At 40.5% G+C, this 20,052-nt stretch overlaps 1 long non-coding RNA gene across 1 annotated transcript; it reads right to left on the bottom strand.

Moving 5' to 3' along the window:
• Nucleotides 1–1,313: 1,313 nt before the first annotated feature.
• On the bottom strand, nucleotides 1,314–19,411 carry LOC137440466 (uncharacterized). Its single transcript, XR_010987147.1, has 2 exons — nucleotides 19,215–19,411; nucleotides 1,314–2,588 (listed from the first exon to the last, which is right to left on the bottom strand). It is a non-coding gene; the product is annotated as an uncharacterized lncRNA (long non-coding RNA).
• Between the last annotated feature and the right edge of the window lie 641 nt (nucleotides 19,412–20,052).

The raw sequence follows: 20,052 nt of genomic DNA, 5'->3' as shown, positions 1-20,052 counted from the left end.
AAAACCTATTCAAGAAGTTTTCACCGAGAAGTGCAAGAAGCCATAAACAAGAGGGGCTGTAGCTGGATGCCATTATAGGATCTGAAAAGATTATTCCTTAGAAAACATGAGCATGCTATGATTAGTTTTTTTTCTATGGATTGGATACAGTGTTTGGCACTATATCCTTTCCAAAGATGGAGTTAACTTCCTTGAATGTTATAATAATGACGTCTGACACAGTGTCCTCTGGGATTAATCACAAATATTTTTAAAAGAGGAGGCTCTGCTATATCTTTGTTCTTTGTATCTTGGCTTTTGTTAGCGCATTTTAATTAGGATCTGGTATCTGCAATAAACAGTAAACATAAAGAGCTTTGCAAAAATGTATTAGACTGTTTGTTTTCACACTCTAATGCATATTTGCACAATTTTACCATGAAAAAAGGAAAACATGCTAAGCTCTTGGGCTCTATCCCAAATGTCCTGGAATAGAATCTGGAAATTACTAAGAATGAAACCAAACCACATCATATTTCAGCAATTAACCTAAGAAAAGAGGGCACACTCTCTGTGTGAAAGATAGTTTTGTGGGAGGCATTTGTGAAGGAAAGAAGCTTCTAGAAGAGACACACAAGCAACTGTTTAGAATTTGATTTAATTTCCTTTCACCAGGTAAAAGCTTGGAAAATGCACTGAGGTTATAAACTTTTTTTTCTTTCACAACAGTGGAGAAAATATTTATCATTTGTGCTTTGTTGCAGAAGCAAAATGTGCCTAAAAGAAGCTGAGAATAAAAACACAGCCTGAAATTCAGAGCAGTGCTATTTATTTTGCCAGCTACACAGATGCCCAAAGTACAAAATAATAACTTTGGGAATGTGCAGGATAAGTGAATTTATAGTGGATAAGAAATAAACCCAGATGCTGACAACAAACAGCCTTGGATACATGGGACTGGATAAAGGGACTTCATTATAACCACAGGTGTGGTGATTTGAAGAAAGTTCTGAGGATTAATATTGCTTTTGTAACACACTATAGCATCATATTAAAAGAAAACCCCAACACTCAGAACTGAAAATGCCATTTGTCAAAGACAGATGTACTTTCATTTCAAAGTATTCCTATCAAACTCTATCAGAAAACTTGAAAGGTTTAAAATGTGGCTCTTGTGAACAATTGGTATTGATATGACACCTTGATAGTATTTGAACGTGACACAAAAGTCATAAGAGTATATAAGCAATTGCAAGGTGTAAAGTGATTTTTTTTTTCCCCCCACCAAAGCTAGGCTTTTAATGTGTTTCCAAATAAAACACAAGATTAAGTAATTTATTTTGTCATATGATTTATTTATGGGCTGAAACACTGTAAACAACAGATAAAAGATACAGACTCAGATGTCAAAGTAAAAGATGAAAATCATTACATTTTATTAGCAGAAGATATATAAAAATGCCAAAATGAACTGTACAGAGAGGGAAAGTGCTATGCTCAGAGGTCCTGCAGCAGAGTTGCATTTGTTTTTCCCACCTCCCCTAAAGGGGAATAATAGCTCTGAATTTAATTAAAAATCTATTTTTTAAGATTAAAGTCATGAAAAGTTAAAAGACTGGATCACAAAGAAGAGTAACTGTGAGGATCTCAGGGAATATGAACTGATGAACTCCCTTATATTTTATTTCCTCTCAACTGTTTGTGGGAGGATCACTAGCGTTGCATAGGAATTGTTAGTCCTGGATAAAAGCAAGTATTTTATAAGCCAATAAATTTTTCATTACTTTTACATAAATTTTAGTAGCAATAGTTTAATTTCAGTCAAATTATTTCAATCAGAGGAGTCGCTGCCGAACGCAACATTATACATTATATTAACTGGGGCATTTAGAAACCTGGCTCCTAACCGTGCTGTGATGCTTGAGGCATTGTTTGCCACAGAATTTTTCTTATACATGTGAAATAAGAATAAAATAGAAGAGATAATGAGAACAAAACTAAACAGAAGTTTCAGAAACTTCTAACCACTAAGAGAACTGGAAACAACAAACTGGCTACTTAGACGCTCGTAAGGCTTGGCAGTATATTTATATGCCTAAAATTTCCTTGCTCCTCCTTAGAAATAAGGCAAAAGTGTTATGAAGTAATTTCTCATGCTTCTACTTCCTTTTCTCAGGCTACCTGCTGACATTCCAAGAAGTGACTGGAAGAAATAATCATGTCTTGTTTGATCCTGACAGTTTCTGAAGGTGGACTTGGGAAAGACTATACATTCCTGCTTACATTCCTGCAACTATCTTCACAGTACTCATGAACATCTCAGACAAGTGCAGGAGAATTTCTCAGGTTATTCAGAACCATTTAGGGCTTGCAGGTCAGCATTAAACTCTTCTTCATCTACACAGCAACAGATCATGGAACTAAGCATAATGTGGTCTCAAGCAAAGCAGCCACATGGTGTAGTCAGAGTTAAGGTAAAGGTTTTTGAGACAGCTTGATCTAGAGCATATTCCAAAAGTGCAGGTTGAAGAGCTTGGAAACCATGGCTGGGAGCTTTTATGGAAGAACTACTACGATGTTGCTTTCTTGCAAAGTGCTGCTTGGCCAGCCTGAAAGAGATAAAGATGTGGTCATGACAAAAGAATCAGTATTAATTTCAGACAACAGTTGCATTCCAGGGGGTGCATTCTGGTATTTACAGGTCAATGCTGCTTGACTCTAACCAGAATTAGATAGTCTTTAATAGAATTTTCATGATACTCATGGATCAGCCTTCCCTTCTTTCCCATTCTGCCTCAGTCAAAATCACAGAATGGCACCCAAAGGCCTGCACATAGAGCTTTCCAGTGCCAACTAAACCAAGCATATCTTTTTATGCTGTATGGTTTATAATTTTCTTGATCCCGACTTCAATGGAAATGCTGTGTGTGGAAGGATGACAAGATTGGGCCCTCAGGCAAGAGCTCTGTAGAATAATGTGTAGGAATGTTATTGTTGGAATTTTAAGAAACAACATCTCCTAATTGGGCCAAACCCAGGCCATCCCCCTCATGCAAATAATCAGTCAAGCTACCCATATGAGTAAAGGAAAAAGCTTTAAATCTATTAAGGTTCACTTGAAAGGAGCTGTATCTTTTGGAGAGTCTTTCTCTGTTATCTACATACAGTTGTACTAACACCATCTAGTTGGCAGGAGGAATGGTTCATCAATTCCATGATGCAGATAAATGGATTGGTCTGATCCTCCATTTCTAGTGGATATTTTTCCCTGTTTAAAAATAGGTAGAAACTTTGCTACTTGCATTCCAACGAGGTTAAGCAAAAGTAGAGTTCCGTACTGCCAAGTGTGGCAACTTGTAATGTTTGCTACCTGATGCTTAGCACACCTCACACTAGCTATTACTCATTTGCATGAGCAAGAAAGTAATTATTCATAACATTCAAAGTTATGTGCCTACTTGGAGAATCTCAACTTTGCCCTTTATACACTTACAACTTGACCATTCTCATGGGAACATTTTTAGCAGACTATTTGAAGACTCAGTGCAATTACATGCAATTATTCAACAGGTTTTGGACACAAAAGGAACATTCTGTTGCCATTCCCTGTACATGGAGTCCTTTATTGATAACTTTATGAAAGGTGGTGTCTTCTACCAGGAAGCTTAATGGCGTGAGGTGGGGAAGGAGATGGAAGGATAAAAATAACAATGAGAACACAAAGCAGTAATAAATTCTTCATCTTTATTGCTTGATGTACCCTGAGAAGCTTGGAAGTGCAAGTCTTTTCCCTATGAATTTTGTTGTCTGTTTGCCAAACATTTTAATTTGATGTTTTTCTAGCACTGAAGAAGCCAGCATGGTTTTGCCTTTTCCTTGCATTTTTGCCGATGTGTTAAATTCATACTATTATATTTATAAAGGTGACAGCAGCAATGTGCACAGCACTGGAAACACAGTTGCATACTAGAAAATTGCCACCTAGTCCACCTATTGTTTTTTCTTTGTATAAAAGGCATGTTGCTTGTTAATTACACATCACAGTGCATAGAACAGAGGGAAGTCAGGCAGGCAATGAACACACTGAGCCATATCATCCCCTGTAGTGTAAAAAAGGAAGAGAATGAAAAGTTGCACCAAAAATCTCTTCTCAGAGCAGCACAAAAAGCACCCAATACCTCTATCACCCCTAGGTGAGTTTGTTCTGTGGAAAGAAATAATTGGTGTTGCAGTGAACAAGGAAGGTTCAGTAATGAAAGAGCAGAATTTATCTCCACACAGTAGAAGTATCTATCTAACATTACTTTCATCTTCTGGACACCTAATAAGGCAACCAATTGCATCTGATCATGTTTTGTGAAGGGACAAACTCTGTTCACCAGACACTTCGTGGTTTAGTGAGCTAGGGGAAAACTCTTGCTAACAATTCAGGAAACCAAAACAGGCAGACTGTGACTCAGCACTGTAGATCACCCAGTTGAACCTGTGTGAACACTTATCACAACATAGCAAATAGATGGAGTGAGGTGTTTGCTATACTAAACAAATGAGGCAGCAGATACTACTCAAACACGGTCCACACACATAACTGAAAAAAAGGTCATATTAATGGTTAAATGGGTAAGGAGATGCTGCCTGCACAGTCAAGGCTCATGGGCAGCTGGCTCAAACACTGACTTAGTGGCCTTCAATGCACATGGGAGACCTCCATCAAAATCAGCTATTCCCTCTCTCTCTGCTCACTGAGCTCAAGTCACCCCAATGGACGTGACGATTTTTGTCATTCTACCTCTCACGCAGTTTAATCTCAAGTTTTAAGCAAAGTGCAGAAGAGAAAAAAAATTAATACAAAAAAAGTAAAATACAGACTTGCTGTACAAGCCCCAAAACCATGAAAAGATTTTATAATGTGACCATCAGAGACAACAGCTAGGAAAAAGAAAGTATATACATAAGAGACGTATTACCGATTATGAGAACAATAAATCACAGACACAGTGCACCAGCACTTAACAGCTGAAGACAGAATATGGAGTAGCACCTAGCCACAAAGACACAAGCTGAAATAAATGTCATTTTGAGTATGGAACAATCTACCCTATACATGCTGTGCTAACTAAAGGGTACTTACCCTACACAACTATCAAAAATGGATGTGTTTTCAGGTGCAGTAATGACAGTGAACATTTCATTGCCACTTCTGTCACTGTTTGTTCATTTTATTTTTATGTGTATTATTACTTTACACTGCTTCCAGACAAAAGAGAAAACAAAAGCATTCATGGCATTAAAAATACTCTTTACAAGAGGTTGTGCCTAGCTTTCCTCACAGAGCCTGATCGAGATTCCAACAAAGTCAATAAAAGGCGTTCCATTCTCTGCAAGTAACTTTGTCCAAAACAAACAAGCATGTGTGAACCTGCACATATTGCCACTCAACTAACCCAAGCACCTGATAGCAATTTCATAGTCATTTTCTTTATCTTGCATTTTTGTACTCCTTCCAGTACAAAGTGTTCCCATCCTGCAAGCAGAGCTCTTAGGTGGCATGTAATAATACAGCTGAATAACACAACTGCAGAAGAGGATAGTGGTTTATTAATTTGTGCAGAGTTTAGTTTCCTTTAACTCATGACTACATGGGTGTATTTTCTACATTCCTATATGCATTATAGCCTTAAATCACACAATCACAGAATGGTAGGGGCTGGAAGGGACCTTGAAAGATTATCCAGTCCAACATCCCTGCCAGAGCAGGATCACCTAGACCAGGTCACACAGTAATGCATCGAGGTGGGTTTTGAATATCTCCAGAGAGGTAGACTCCACAACCCCTCTGGGCAACTGGTTCTAGTGCTCTGTCACCCTGTTTTTTGTTTTCTTTCTGTTTTTTGTTCTTTCTTTCTTTCTTTCTTTCTTTCTTTCTTTCTTTCTTTCTTTCTTTCTTTCTTTCTTTCTTTCTTTCTTTCTTTCTCTTTTCTTTCTTTCTTTCTTTCTTTCTTTCTTTCTTTCTTTCTTTCTTTCTTTCTTTCTTTCTTTCTTTCTTTCTTTCTTTCTTTCTCTCTTTCTCTCTTTCTTTCTTTCTCTCTTTCTCTCTTTCTCTCTCTTTCTTTCTTTCTTTCTTTCTTTCTTTCTTTCTTTCTTTCTTTCTTTCTTTCTTTCTTTCTTTCTTTCTTTCTTTCTTTCTTTCTCTTTCTTTCTTTCTTTCTTCTTTCTCTCTTTCTTTCTTTCTTTCTTTCTTTCTTTCTTTCTTTCTTTCTTTCTTTCTTTCTTTCTTTCTTTCTTTCTTTCTTTCTTTCTCTTTCTTTCTTTCTTTCTTTCTTTCTTTCTTTCTTCTTTCTTTCTTTCTTTCTTTCTTTCTTTCTTTCTTTCTTTCTTTCTTTCTTTCTTTCCTTCTTCCCTTCTTCCCTTCTTTCTTCTTTCTTTCTTTCTTTCTTTCTTTCTTTCTTTCTTTCTTTCTTTCTTTCTTTCTTTCTTTCTTTCTTTCTTTCTTTCTTTCTTTCTTTCTTTCTTTCTTTCTTTCTTTCTTTCTTTCTTTCTTTCTTTCTTTCTTTCTTTCTTTTCTTTTTCTTCCTTTCTTCCTTTCTTTCTTCTTTCCTTTCTTTCTTCCTTTCCTTTCCCCCAAATTAACAGTTAAGGTAAGTAATTTTGTCAGACCAATGGCCTTATAACTGATGCTTATTTTCCCACCAAATTACACAGACACAGGGCAGGCTGATTAAAATAAACACATTGTCAGGTTACCTTTAAATGTGAAACTTAAACCAGAATGACCAAGTCCTAAGAAGCCTTTGAAATGAAAAATGCCTTTCCTCTAAGAATGGATATGGGTTTTTTTATCATGCACAGCTTATTTGTCTATGTTCACTTCATGGTGCTTTGATATTTGTGGTAATCTGAATACTTACTACAAAGCTAACTGTGGCAAAGTGACTGCACCAATAATTCAAACCGTAACATTGATTGGTAAAAAAATGAGACAGTACAATACAGTTTAGATTTTGTCTTAGCTAAATAAGGAGAGGAAAACACCTTACATATAAACAACTCATCATAACAGACATTGAATAAATCTATTACGTACAACAAGAGAGCTGGATGTGCTGGAATATGTCCAGAAAAACCACAAGGATGATAAGAGCACCTCTCCTATGAAGACAGACTGAGAGAGTTGGAGCTATTCAGTCTAGAGAAGAGAAGGTCCGAGGAGACCTAATTGTGGCCTTCCAGCATCTTAAGGGGGCCTACAAGAAAGTTGGGGAGAGACTCTTTAAGATGTCAGGTAGTGATAGGACTGGGGGGAATGGAAAAAAAAAATAGAAATGGATGTTATGAAGAAATTTTTCACCATGAGGGTGGTGAGACACTGGCACAGGTTGCCCAGGGAGGTGGTAGAAGCCTCTTCCTTGGAGGTTTCTCAGGCCAGGCTGGATGTGTCTCTGGGCAACCTGATCTAGTGTGAGGTGTCCCTGCCCATGGCAGAGGGGTTGGAACTAGATGATCCTTGAGGTCCCTTTCAACCCTATCAATTCTATGATTCTCATCAGAGACAGAGTGGGGAACTGTGACTAAGCAACCTGCAGTCATCATGGAACTGGACTGCATGATTTTGGTGTGCATTCAGAATTATTTCTGGAGGATCTCTGACAGAATCTTCCCATCACTTTGTCTTACACACATGTAATGGAAAATCAGGAAAAAATCACTTAAGTTCAATTGCAGGTTGAAGGGAAGGTGGATACCTTGTAGTTTTAAAAAATAATAAATAAATAAAGGAAATGAATGAATGCAAGACTCAAATTTACCAAAATGAAGATAAGCAGATTTACTTAATGAACCTGTGAATAACTTTATTTACAATAAACCTTTATTTAGAATAAACCAAACCAGGTTGGAAGAGACCTTCAAGATCATCACGTCCAACCCATCAACCAATCCAACCCACCCAAACAGCTAAGCCATGCAACCAAGCACCCCATCAAGTCTCCTCCTGAACACCTCCAATGACAGCGACTCCACCACCTCCTTGGGCAGCCCATTCCAATGGGCAATCCCTCTCTCTGCATAGAACTTCTTCCTAACATCCAACCTGAACCTCCCCTGGCGCAGCCTGAGACTGTGTCCTCCTGTTCTGGTACTGGCTGCCTGGGAGAAGAGACCAACATCCGCCTGTCTACAACCTCCCTTCAGGTAGTTGTAGAGAGTGATAAGGTCACCCCTGAGTCTCCTCTTCTCCAGGTGGAGCAAACTCTACCGACCCCAATGAAGTAAGTTCAGACTCCTTTCCTGTGGAAAATCAGCCTTACATGAGACAAAACTTCTTGTATTGTTTTGCAGAGAGAAAACCTTGTTTGGGAGTAAATTGAGAATTAAAGTGCAGAGATGCCTTTTATCTGATCATATACCGGAGAAATAATAGAGATAATTTGAAGAGAGAAGAATAAAAATGCTTTGCATTGGAGATTCAGTACTCTATTACTTAAGGATAAAGAATTACTAATAGCCATTAAAACAAAAATCAAGCAATACATACATTTTGATTTGGTCTCTGCTTGGTATCATAGTGTACAGAAGGCTTTCAAAGTGACTTCTAGAAGTTGGAATTTAGGTGTATGTCATGAAACTAAGAAATGCCAAAGGCAAGAAAAATTGGAGCTATTAGCAAAGCTAACAATAAAAAATTAGAACATCAAAAATCCCACAGTAAAAAGCTTATGTGGAATTGCTACAGATTAAGGCACTATTGAATAATATTGCTGTTAAAGAAGGCAATTATTTTTATAGAGCAAATAATTTTTTTCTATGATAATTCATATAAAACTGGTAAATGGTTAGCAGCCTTAATAAAAGAAGAAGAGAAATCTCAACATAACAGCAATTTATACAAAACAAGGGGTGATAATGAACAAGAAGAATTAAGTATGTGATATCTCCAGGGCACATTATGAGACTCCATAAATCTGAAACTTCTGAAGATGATATCCAAATTTGGGGATGGAAAATTAACAGCCTGAGCCTTACCTATCTTATCTTAATGATGGAATAAAGAAGTTGGTTATGGTCCAAAAGATGCTAGGAACGGTCAGACCTCAGTGGCACAAGTGAAGATAGGTGGCCATCAGATTTTTTTCAACGCTGTATTTAATGTACTTTTCTTCCTCATGCCACAGATCTTTGCAATTTCTTTTGAGTGGCGCTAAGCAGTGCCTATTACATTACTGAAATCCTTCCTACTTTGAAACACAAGAAAAGGTCTCTGTGATTGTTCAGCTGTCGGTCTTTTTGTTTCTTTTCCCTTTAAGATAGTGAGAAAATATTCATGGAAATCAGATGGCTTCCATAAAAAAGACTCTCATTATAGAATATGAACAAGGTATTACTGCTTCCTTTGCACAAAGTATTTTCTTCTCTCATAACTGGTAGCTGCAGTAGTTACTGAAACTGTGTGAGCAGCACGACTGGCAAGGCTGCACAGATATGTTTGAAAGAGCGTCTTAAAAAGGCAGCTCTTGAGATCTAAAGGTCTCATTGAATTAAGTCTTACAACTCAACTTTGGTTTCAAAGAAACATTATTAGACAGGATTCCCTCCTCAGAGCTCTCCCAAAGAATTTTTATGTATTCATGGGTAAAATCACCTCTGGCTGAACTTAGCAGCTGAACATACAATGACCTCACTAAGTGAAAATTCAGTTTCATTCATGTCTCCTTTGCCCAATATCACAAGCAGACTGGTAATCCAAGAGGTACTAACTGTATTGGGTTATTTTAACACCGTCCTCACTTAGTCTGTTTTGCTAGGAAGAAAGAAGTGATGAAGAAGTTTTCCTTCCATTTAGCACTGGGTATTCAGGAACAGATTGACAATTACAGGAACATGGATGTTCAGGTATCTTCTTTTTAACTCATCTACCTCTTTCTGATACTACTTGAAGGAGTTTTGTTTCATCCTGGTTAAAGACTTAATCTGAACAAACGGGACACTTGGTCTGTGCGTGATTCTTGGTCTCATAAACAACTCACTCCAACTGACTCACTTTCTGCTCAGAATGAAATTGATAGCCAAGGAGAGTTGAGCATAGTGTACGAAATTTAAATCCTCTGAGTTCTGTCTTGTTTTCGTTGTCCTTAGAAGTGATGTGAAAAAAACCCTGGTGCTTGGGGAAGTTAAAACAATTGTATTCAAGATTAGGATAGGAACAGACTTGTCTGGATATGAGTCATAACTAAAAGGGATATATTTACACTTGTCTAGCTAAAATGATGTTCTTTTGTGTGGTGTCTTTGAACTATCTGACTTTGATTGCTAATGTTACAGATTGACACTTGCAATTTCCACAAGAGAAACTGTCTTTTCCAAGTTTTTGGGGTAGACTTGGAAAAGATAGGGAAAGGAATTACAGAAGGTCATAAAAGACAGTAACAATTCTCTACACAAGTATCAGTCCCCCCTCAAAAAATCTTGCCCTTTGATGGGAGAATTTTGTTTGTTTTACAACTCTTGGGGCAGAGATGGTTGCATCTCATTGGTGTGCTGGCACAATAGTAGATACCCTCAAGCTTTATGATTATTTAGCACCATGGGGACTATTAACTGCTGGTAAGACTGCAGTTTGAGATATTGGATTTCAATAACAGTTGCAGACTTGGCCTTTAATCTAATTTCCAGTGTGCTGTTTTATTTCTGCCTCATCCAGCATGGTGTCAGCAATGCAGAATCAGGCCCTTCAAACTTGCTTACTGACTGCTAGTGAAACTCAATGCAGAAATCACACTTTGATGTCAGTATTTAACAAAGGGCACAGCAAGACTTTTCCTACTGAGGGACATTTTTAAAAGGTTTAATAGTTTGATTTCTTGTGATCTCTATATTTTCATTTCAAATGGGTTCAAGGACTCAGTGCATTTCAGAAAGCAATAGCCTGTTCTGTGTACCTTTATAAATAAACATAGTTGGGTTTTTTGTTTGTTTGTTTGTTTTTTAAGAAAAGAGTGTCTAAGTTCTCAAGGAATCCCTTTCATTTCTTTGGGCACCTTTTTATAGTACAAATTCATGATCCATACAGTTTAGGAGATTTTTTGGTAATGGGCAAGTGACTGACAATGTTACATGAATCAGGAGAGTAGCTCCCTGAAAACTGAGAATAGGATGCGGGTTTTTTACACATATTATACACCCAAAAAGTTCCTCATTAAAGCATTCTGCCATACCAAAGGTTTCCAAGGAAGGAGGAATCTACACCACACTGGGAATAATCTATACCACACCGGGAATAATCTACACCACACTGGGAATAATCCACACCACACTGGGCATTTGGTCAAACAATAGAGAAGACAAAAGATTAAAGGAAAGACAAAACAAACTGTTTGGAAGAGAAGCTATGTCCTTCATGTGCCTTACCTGACTTTGTATTTTAGAGGACACAATGGTAGTGGAAAGCCATTTCCCTTCTCCCAGTACCTGCTGATATTAAATATAAAACTGGAGGACCACTTTGGTTTCATCCTTAGTACTGATCAAAATTCTAGCTTAATGAACACCTCAGATAAGATACGCCATCACTGAAGTTTCAGCACTCAGTATCTTTCTTGAAGTGAGGAGCCCAGAGCTGCACACAGTGCTTGAGGTGAAGTCTCACCAGTGCCAAGTACAGGGCAGAATTGCATCCAGAGTCCTGCTGGCCACACTATTGCTGCCATAGGCCAAGATGCCATTGGCCTGCCATGCCCCCTGGGCACACTGGTGGCTCATGCTCAGCTGGTTGTCAACCAGCACTGCCAGGTCCCTCTCTATAGTGCTGCATGGGGTTACTATGGCCAAAGTGTAGGACCCTGCACTTGGCCTTATTAAACCTCAGCTCGTTGGCCTCAGCCCATTGACCCAGCCTGTCCAGGTCTCCCTGAAGTGTCTTCCTACCTTCCAGCAGACCCACACTGCTCCCCAACTTGGTGTCATCCACAAATTTACTAACCTTCAGTCATCTGGGACCTCCCCAGTTAGCCAGGACTGGGGATAAATGATGGAGAGCAGCTTAGCCAGCTCCTGTGCCAACTCCCTAAGCACCCTAGGATGAATCCCATCTGGACCCATTGACTTGTTAAGACCTAAGTGGCACAGCAGGACACTAACTACTCCTGGATTACAGGAGGGATATTCTGCTCCCCATCCATGTCTACTAACTCAGGAGCTCAGCTGCCCTGAAGACATCTAATCTCTGTAGTTTCACTCCTACATTAATTTACCAATATACTCTTTCCACCATCAACCATCACTTACTGTCAAGAGAAAAAGCTGTTCAAAAAGGGCAAGATAAAAGGACAAATATTGGTAGTTGCCTTTAGCTGTCCTCATGCTGGCAAAGCAAATTTTTTTCTGCTGACTTCTGCTGGCCCACAACAAGTTTATTTGGAGAGGAATAGGGCCAGTTGCCTTGGTTCACTCAAAGGGGAAAGAGGAATTACAGAGAGAACAGAAATAAGAAAAACTTCCCCTGACAGCACTGCATAAAATGTTCTAGAGGAAACAGTTGCTCCATCCCTTCCCAATCTCTCACCGGTTATTACACTAAAATGCACCCCAGACAATCACTATCATAATGAGGTTAACGGATATGATAAATTCAGCAACAGTCTTCTTTGTTTTTGATTGACTTTGTGGCTGTGATCTCATCCTTCCCACACTATGACTGACAAATATTTTTAGGGCTAATCTGAATATTTGTCGACACATTTAAAGCTTTTGTGACATTCCTGAATGAAAATGGTGGCAATAAAGGGTAATATTATTTTGAAGACACCTTAGAGAGGGAGTTCCTTCTTTTTCTAGGACACCCCTCTGGTGAAGAGGCATGCTGCTACATCAGATCACCAGAGAAGATTGTGCTCAAGCACAGAAGATCCTGTGCACATTTTGCAGAGCCAGAGGGCAATTACTCTGCTGTTGTTTGGCCCACACAAACACAGCATCGAGGAAAACAGAAAATGCAAAATACACTCTTAATGCTGCAAGATGGAAAAGGAGTGCCATAAACAGCTGACACTATTCAGTGCATGATATTTCACTCATTTAAAATTGTCACTGTCCCTTTTAAGAGCCATAAAAATCTTAGCAGTTTTGCTGCTGTAGGGCTTACACTTAATTGTTGTATGAAACAAGTGGGAGTAAGTGTAATGAAAGAGGTGCTCCTGCCCTCAAATTCCTTTAGGCACTAAATTGGAGTACTCCAAAATAGAGCATGGACCAGAACTACCATTTTCTGCCTATCAGGGGAGCAGTATTTTGCAGCACAGACAAAAGCCAATGTGTGGTTGGTGTTGGTTTTTTTTCTTTCCACCAGGATATGAGGATTTAATATTTTATCAAATAAATTCTGGAAGCATAAAAATCTAAGTGAAAATGAATGGTCTCCGTTGTTTATTTTTTTTCCTGTATCCTTAATTTCCACCTATATTCTACCTGCACACTAACAACAGTGAGCACACATAGTTCTGATCAGTGTAAGCTGAAGGAATTTTCTGCATCAAGAACTAAACAGCTGGGAATGTTACTAATTATGTTCTAGGCTAGTGAAAGGATGGCATAAATTCATTATTGGTACAGCACACCAGTGTTTTAGAACAACTGCCATAAGATTTGGAGTTATATCTAAGCAAAAATAGCATAAAGCTGTGTATGGAAAGGGACTGAGGAAAAATAGCTGCAGGGGAAAGAAAAAATTTTAAACAGCTGGACAGTTACTCAAACTTCCAGTTTCAGTTTTGGGTTCAGGGTGCTGTACCCTGACATTCACAGAATCACAGAATCCTAGAATGGTCTGGGCTGGAAGGGACCTCCACAGGTCATCTAGTCCAACCTCCCCTCAGTCAACAGGGACTTTCCCACCCATCCTGCTTTCAGCATGGTTGCTTTCCTTCCCTGTTACCTGGCTTTTCTCTTCCTCACCAAATTTAGTTCTTTCCCTTTATCGAGTGCCAACAGCTAAAGAGAAGGCCTGTCACACCACAGAGGAGAGCGGTGCTCAGAGAGGGCCATGCTGCTCTGTGGAGAGCAGGGGCAGGAGGGGGAAGCCTACGAGACCCACCTCATTCCTGCCACTTTTAAATCATTTTGCAGTATTCTAAAATAAAGGGGCAAGGGAGAGAATTCTGAAAACTGCCCTTTCATTGAAGATCCCTGGTTATCAAGCACAGGGCACATACTGCTGTAACTGGTAAAGAGTGTTTCAATCATTGGCACTTTCTTATTTTATGGAACTATGGCTGTGACATTAGCCTCATGCAAGTACACCCAAGCAGGCCTGGAAAGCTGCCAGGATGCAGGCACTTTCAGCACTGTAGCTAAAGACAATATTAGGCCTCACAACAAGTCTCAAGTTTTAAATATCAAAATCGAATTGCACAACTTCAATACAAAATGACTCAGCTTTTTCTACAATATTTTTATTTAAAGAACTGTCCCTTTCAGCAGAGGAACAGATTTCACTTATACAAAAAAAACAAAGACCCAACACCCCCCCAAAAGAAACCAACCAAAAACCCCTACCAAAACCCCAAACAAACCCAACAGCAACAGCAAAAACCAACCAACCAAACAAACCCAACAAAAGAAAACACCACCAAAAAACCCCAACACAATTTTACCCAAACTTACCATTGCTAAGTAAAGATAGGACCATCTGCCCACTTTGGATGTCTGGCCATGAAAGTCTGATTATTTCACACTAAATTGAGCAGTTATCAATGGCTTGTTATTTATTTATTTACTTTAAAAAAAGAAATCATCTGCAGTCAGTAACTTTGTACAGCCTCCAATCCTTCCTTTTTTCCCTTGTTACATTTTTATACACCTGAAGATTCTGATTGCTGTGCTGGCTTCCAGTTCAAAGCCTAATGAAGTCCTACCACTTCCAGTGGAAACCCAAGCAAGTGCTACTCTGGGAATCAGAGTGTAGTTTTTCAAGGAACACAAATGTCCATTTATCAAAATAATAATATCAACTGCTATTTGAGTGCTTCATTTATGTATCATATTTAAGTGGCTAATCAGGAGTAATAACTTGTTATTAAATACAACTGGTTTCTTATTTGCATAAATAAGGCTTGTCTTAACTTCTCCAGACAGTTTTGACTTCTTTGCTAGCCATCACGGACTGTAATGGCCACCACAATATCTTCACTGGTCTTGCCAGCCTGAGTGAAAATAAATCTGACCTCCACTTTTAAATTGCAGTTCAATATTGCTGAGGCACACAAGACTGATTTGAAAATTTGGGGTTTATTCAAGTGCTCTCTCAGCCCAGCCTTTCCTACACAGCTTGGCATTTCACAGCTTAGTTCCATTGTCATGTTCACTGATTGCAATTTGATCTCATTGATGCTGTTCCTCAGCACATTGGCCTTGCAGTCACTGGAATTGTAAAAATTGAAGATTTCATCCCTTGCCAGTGCAGAATTGCTATTTATTTAGTTTGGGGTCTATTTTATTTCTCACTCATTTGGGGACTTTATTCAATCCACTGAGGGTTTGCCTAAACAGGGACACTCAGGAAAGTTAATCCAAAGTAATTAAAACAGTGAATTTAAAGTGGATTAGTTAAACCACATTAAACCCCAGTCCACACTGGGGTTTAATGTGGTTTAACTAATCCACTTTAAATTCATACCTTTAGTTAATTTGGATTAATTTTCCTGAGTGTCTCTGTTTAGACAAGCCCTAAAGCCCCAATCCTGTAAACAATTTATGCACGCCAGTATTTGTATGTGGTGCACTTAATTAGCCTTGATTCAAGAAGGCACTTAAGCTCGGCCGAAATCAATGAAACTTAAGTGTCAATGGATGGTTTGGGGACCAAAGGCACCACATGCAAAAGTGTGGCCCTGAACACATATTCATAGGTATCACTGTATTTTTTGGACACTCTGAGAAGGAACTTTTTCTGAGAGCCAGTTTATTTCCTGTTTGCCCTTCTGCAGTAAGCCTTTGTACAGCCTTGCTGAGCCCTAAGCAGCTTCTCCACCTCTCTGAGCACAGCTGTAAGAGCTTCGTTGCACATCACTCTCTGTTTCCAGATTAGGAGGCTGGTTTGTCTACACGTTTAAGCACCACCTGTGGCAAATGTTATTTGAGCTCATCTGGACAAGGTTCTTTTTATTTTGTTCCAATAGTAGTTCATCAGTCTTTATTGTATGATTGAGATTTTCATTATGTATATTTGGATTGTATGATCAAGATTTTCATTGCAGTCTTGAACTCAAAAAAGAGTTGCATTTAGAAAGAAAACTACACCACTACTTCTTAAATCAGTAGTTAGGAAAACAAGCTGCACCAAGGGTAGCTGAAACGATCAGTTCCACTTCCCATGTTGTTAGAGAAATTACACTTCCTGGAATTCTCCTTATCTGGAAGAAGGAAGGTGATTTCAGCCAGGTGGTTTGGGTTGGGTTGGGTTCCCCTTCCTCACTCCACTTTGCATGATTCCCTTAAAAATTACAAGAATGCACTAAGCAGTGGACCTTTGTCAAACTTAAGTGATGAATTTAACAATTTTGAACATAAACATTGGGATGATAAACTTTGTATTTTGCTATGAAAGCCTAAGAAGTTTGGTTTTTGAATGGAATGGAACAGAACAGAATGGAATGGAACGGAACAGAACAGAAAAGAATTGAATAGACCAGACCAGGTTGGAAGAGACCTTCAAGATCATCGTGTCCAACCCATCAACCAATCCAACACCACCTAATCAACTAACCCATGTAACCAAGCACCCCATCAAGTCTCCTCCTGAACACCTCCAGTGATGGTGACTCCACCACCTCCTCGGGCAGCCCATTCCAATGGGCAATCACTCTCTGTGTAAAACTTCTTCCTAACCTCCAGCCTAAACCTCCCCTGGTGCAGCCTGAGACTGTGTCCTCTTGTTCTGGTACTGGTTGCCTGGGAGAAGAGACCAACCTCTGCCTGTCTACAACGCCCGTTCAGGTAGTTGTAGAGAGCAATAAGGCCACCCCTGAGTCTCCTCCTCTCCATGCTAAGACTTTGCAGCAGGACGTATTTTCAACATGAGCTGAGATGGCCTAAGCAGTTTGTTAAGTCCCCTCACAACCTCACAAATACAGACATTAACAATGTTTGGAATTTAGTTTCCCATGTATTGCTGTGTAAGTAAAAGGGATTCATCTCCTTATAATGTTTTATTTTTTTGGGTGGAACCTCCATTCATGCTTAAATTGGCATTTTAAGTGTTACAATGAGTCTAACAATTGATTGACAATGAAACAAGAATAAACTACTTTTGGCAGATTCTGCTGCTGTCTTTCCTGCTGGCTTTTCTCCTAGCTTTTATTTTCCATGGGAAAATTTTCATATTGAGAATACTGAGGGCCAAATCTTTTAAGGAATCCCCAAAGTACACACACAATTAGATACAGTATCATATAATTACTCCAGTAGTTATTTAGACAACTCACAATTGCCTGACTTGTGTACACAGTGGGAGCATGTGAAAAAGACAGGTGCATATTATTATTATTCTTTTAAACAGTAGCACAAGTCTACAGATTTATAACTGAAAGGCTTTGATACTTTCAGTAAAAAATGTACTTAGTGAATCCTCCATGTATTTCTGTATCTTCAACACCTGCTGTGTTTTAACTCTTCACACTACCACTTCACCTCTGAAGCAAATGCTGCTCTTGCACGTGTTCCTATCTACAAAATGCATTTCCATGTATTTATAGTGGACAGGTCACTGCCATATACACAGACTGACTGTAGATGGCTGTATGATTTCTAAATCAAATGCTGTGCCCTGTATACTGAGTGAAATTATAATCACTGAGCTGTTTGAAGTATTCAAAACATGGAATTACTAGACAAGAATCGTGTGCTTGAGTGCTTGGCTGTTTTAGTAGCTTCTTTAATATAAATTAAATACAACAAGAGACAAACAGAAAAGCATGACTTCAAGATCAAACAACCAGTTTAGAATTAAGAGGTATGTGGACATGCAAGGAAGGTCTCACTTCTTTTTGGTTTTGTTTTTGTTTTTCCTGTATTCTTTCCTTTTAACTCTACCAACATTTAACTTTAAACAGCTCCTTCTACTTCAAACAATTTGTTGCAGCAAGAATCTAAATGCATTGCTGTAAAACACTACTATCAGCAGGCCAGAACCTCCTCTGGCCTCTCTTTTCTTAATCAAACATCTGGGATTCAAAAACATCTGTGGACTAGCATGCAGTTAAGGCTTCTCTGTATCTTTGGCCCACTTAGATGGGCTGATCATCTTGGCCTGAGACAGCCCCAAAAGCTAAAAAAGTTCCCTTCTGGGAATCAGTGGAACTGTAACGGCTTGAGATTAAACATATTAACCGTGTCATTATTACCAAACTTGCTAAATTTTATTCCCATTTCTCGGTGTACCTCAGATTGATCTGTCTTCCTACATTGCCCCAAAGCATGAAGTAATAGCCAAATACTCCAGTTTTAGGCTCATTTTTCCAAGAGCTGGCTTCAATAAACGATTCTGCATCTGCTACTACGGATGATGGAATACATCTCTAGTTTGTCCTGTCTCACCCTGGAGTCTCCAAAGAAAAAGCTTGGATACTTAGCACACTATCAAGCATAGCTAGAGTGTATACAGTTATAAAGAGCAACCAGCAGAATGTTTCACCCCATCTTCAAACAGCTGCATAAATATATCTTGCAGGTGAAGTAATTCTTGCAAGTAACATGAACTCTCCAGTACTAGGTGTTTCTCTGCAACAGTTCTCATTCCGTCAGGATGACTAATGAAGAAAGGGCCAGTGCCAAGCAAATGGCAGATTCCTCAGCATTTTCAAGCGAGTGGATCGTTTTGGTTAAGGTGGTGTTAAATGCACGCCAGTAATCCAAGCCTACCCTGCAAATTTTGAGTGTTTGTCACAGGTGAACTACTACTGGGTTATAGAAACACGTTCTTGTAGGGTTTACTTCATGTTGTCGGGAGGAAGGTACCCCCGCACAGCCGGCCAGGGGCCCAACCCAGTGCTCGGGTCAGGTGCGCGCAGGCAAACAGAGCCCGGCCCAGTCACTTCCACACCTTCCATCTCCGCCTTCCACCAGTTTTCCCAACCGGTTTGAACTCGGCCGCCACTGTCAGACAGCAACCACGTTACAGATTCACCTTACACTCCCTCATTTTAAACTGCTTTCCCCCCTCACCGCCGCTGTGCGTGACTGATACCTACACGCTGCTTTAGGCCAAAAGCGCCCCGGGCTTCCTCAGAACCAAAGGAAGCCCTCCTGACCTCGAGAAAATTCCAGCGTCTTTTCGCTGTTGCCCGCGGCGGCTCACGACGAGTACTACATCCCGAGAAAGGAAAGTCCCCGGACCCTCCCTTCTCCCGACACTTCCAGCCCGACCCGAAGGAGCGAGCCCGACAGAGCCGTCTGCCCCGCGGCCGCCTAAGGGGAGCTGCGGGCGCAGGCGCCGTGCCTCGGTGCGTGCGGGCGCCATGGCTCGGTGTGTGCGGGCACCCGCGGCCTCACGGCACGGTCAGCGCCTGCGCGAAGGAGCGGGGCTGGGGGGGCGGTGCCATCGTGCGTCCCCGTGTGCGGGCAGGGAGCCCTTCCCCTTCCCTTCCTTTCCTTTCCTTTCCCCGGGCCTCCCTCACCTCCCCCTTCTCCCCGTCCCTCGCAGGGCTCCGGGCCGGCGCGGGGGCTTGTCTGCCGCGCAGAAAGGGAGGGAGGGAGGCGGGGAGGGAGAGAGAGAGAGAGAGGCTGAGCCAGATCTTCATGCCACTGCAGGCAGCAGCAGCAGCAGGTAAAACCAGCCCCAGAGCATCTGCTCCCCTTAACCCGCTTGTCCCCCTCCTCACCGGCCGCCCTGCAGTCAAAGTGCGCCGCCCCCGACCCCGGCTCCCGCCGAGGCCTCACCCCAGCGGCGGCGGCTGCTGATTCCGCCGCCCCCGGCCGTCAGCGGGGAGCAACGGGGCTGGCAGCAGCGGCGAGGCCTGCGCTCGCCGGGCCGCCGCCGCTCTTCGGCCTCTTTACGCTCCTTCCCGGGGGGCTCTCCATGGTAGCCGG

The sequence above is a fragment of the Melanerpes formicivorus genome, unplaced genomic scaffold, assembly GCF_026170545.1.
Source record: "Melanerpes formicivorus ecotype bairdi unplaced genomic scaffold, bMelFor1.0.p_v2 SCAF_3043, whole genome shotgun sequence".
NCBI classification, from domain to species: Eukaryota; Metazoa; Chordata; class Aves; order Piciformes; family Picidae; genus Melanerpes; species Melanerpes formicivorus.
This window is presented reverse-complemented; position numbering and strand designations above follow the sequence as displayed.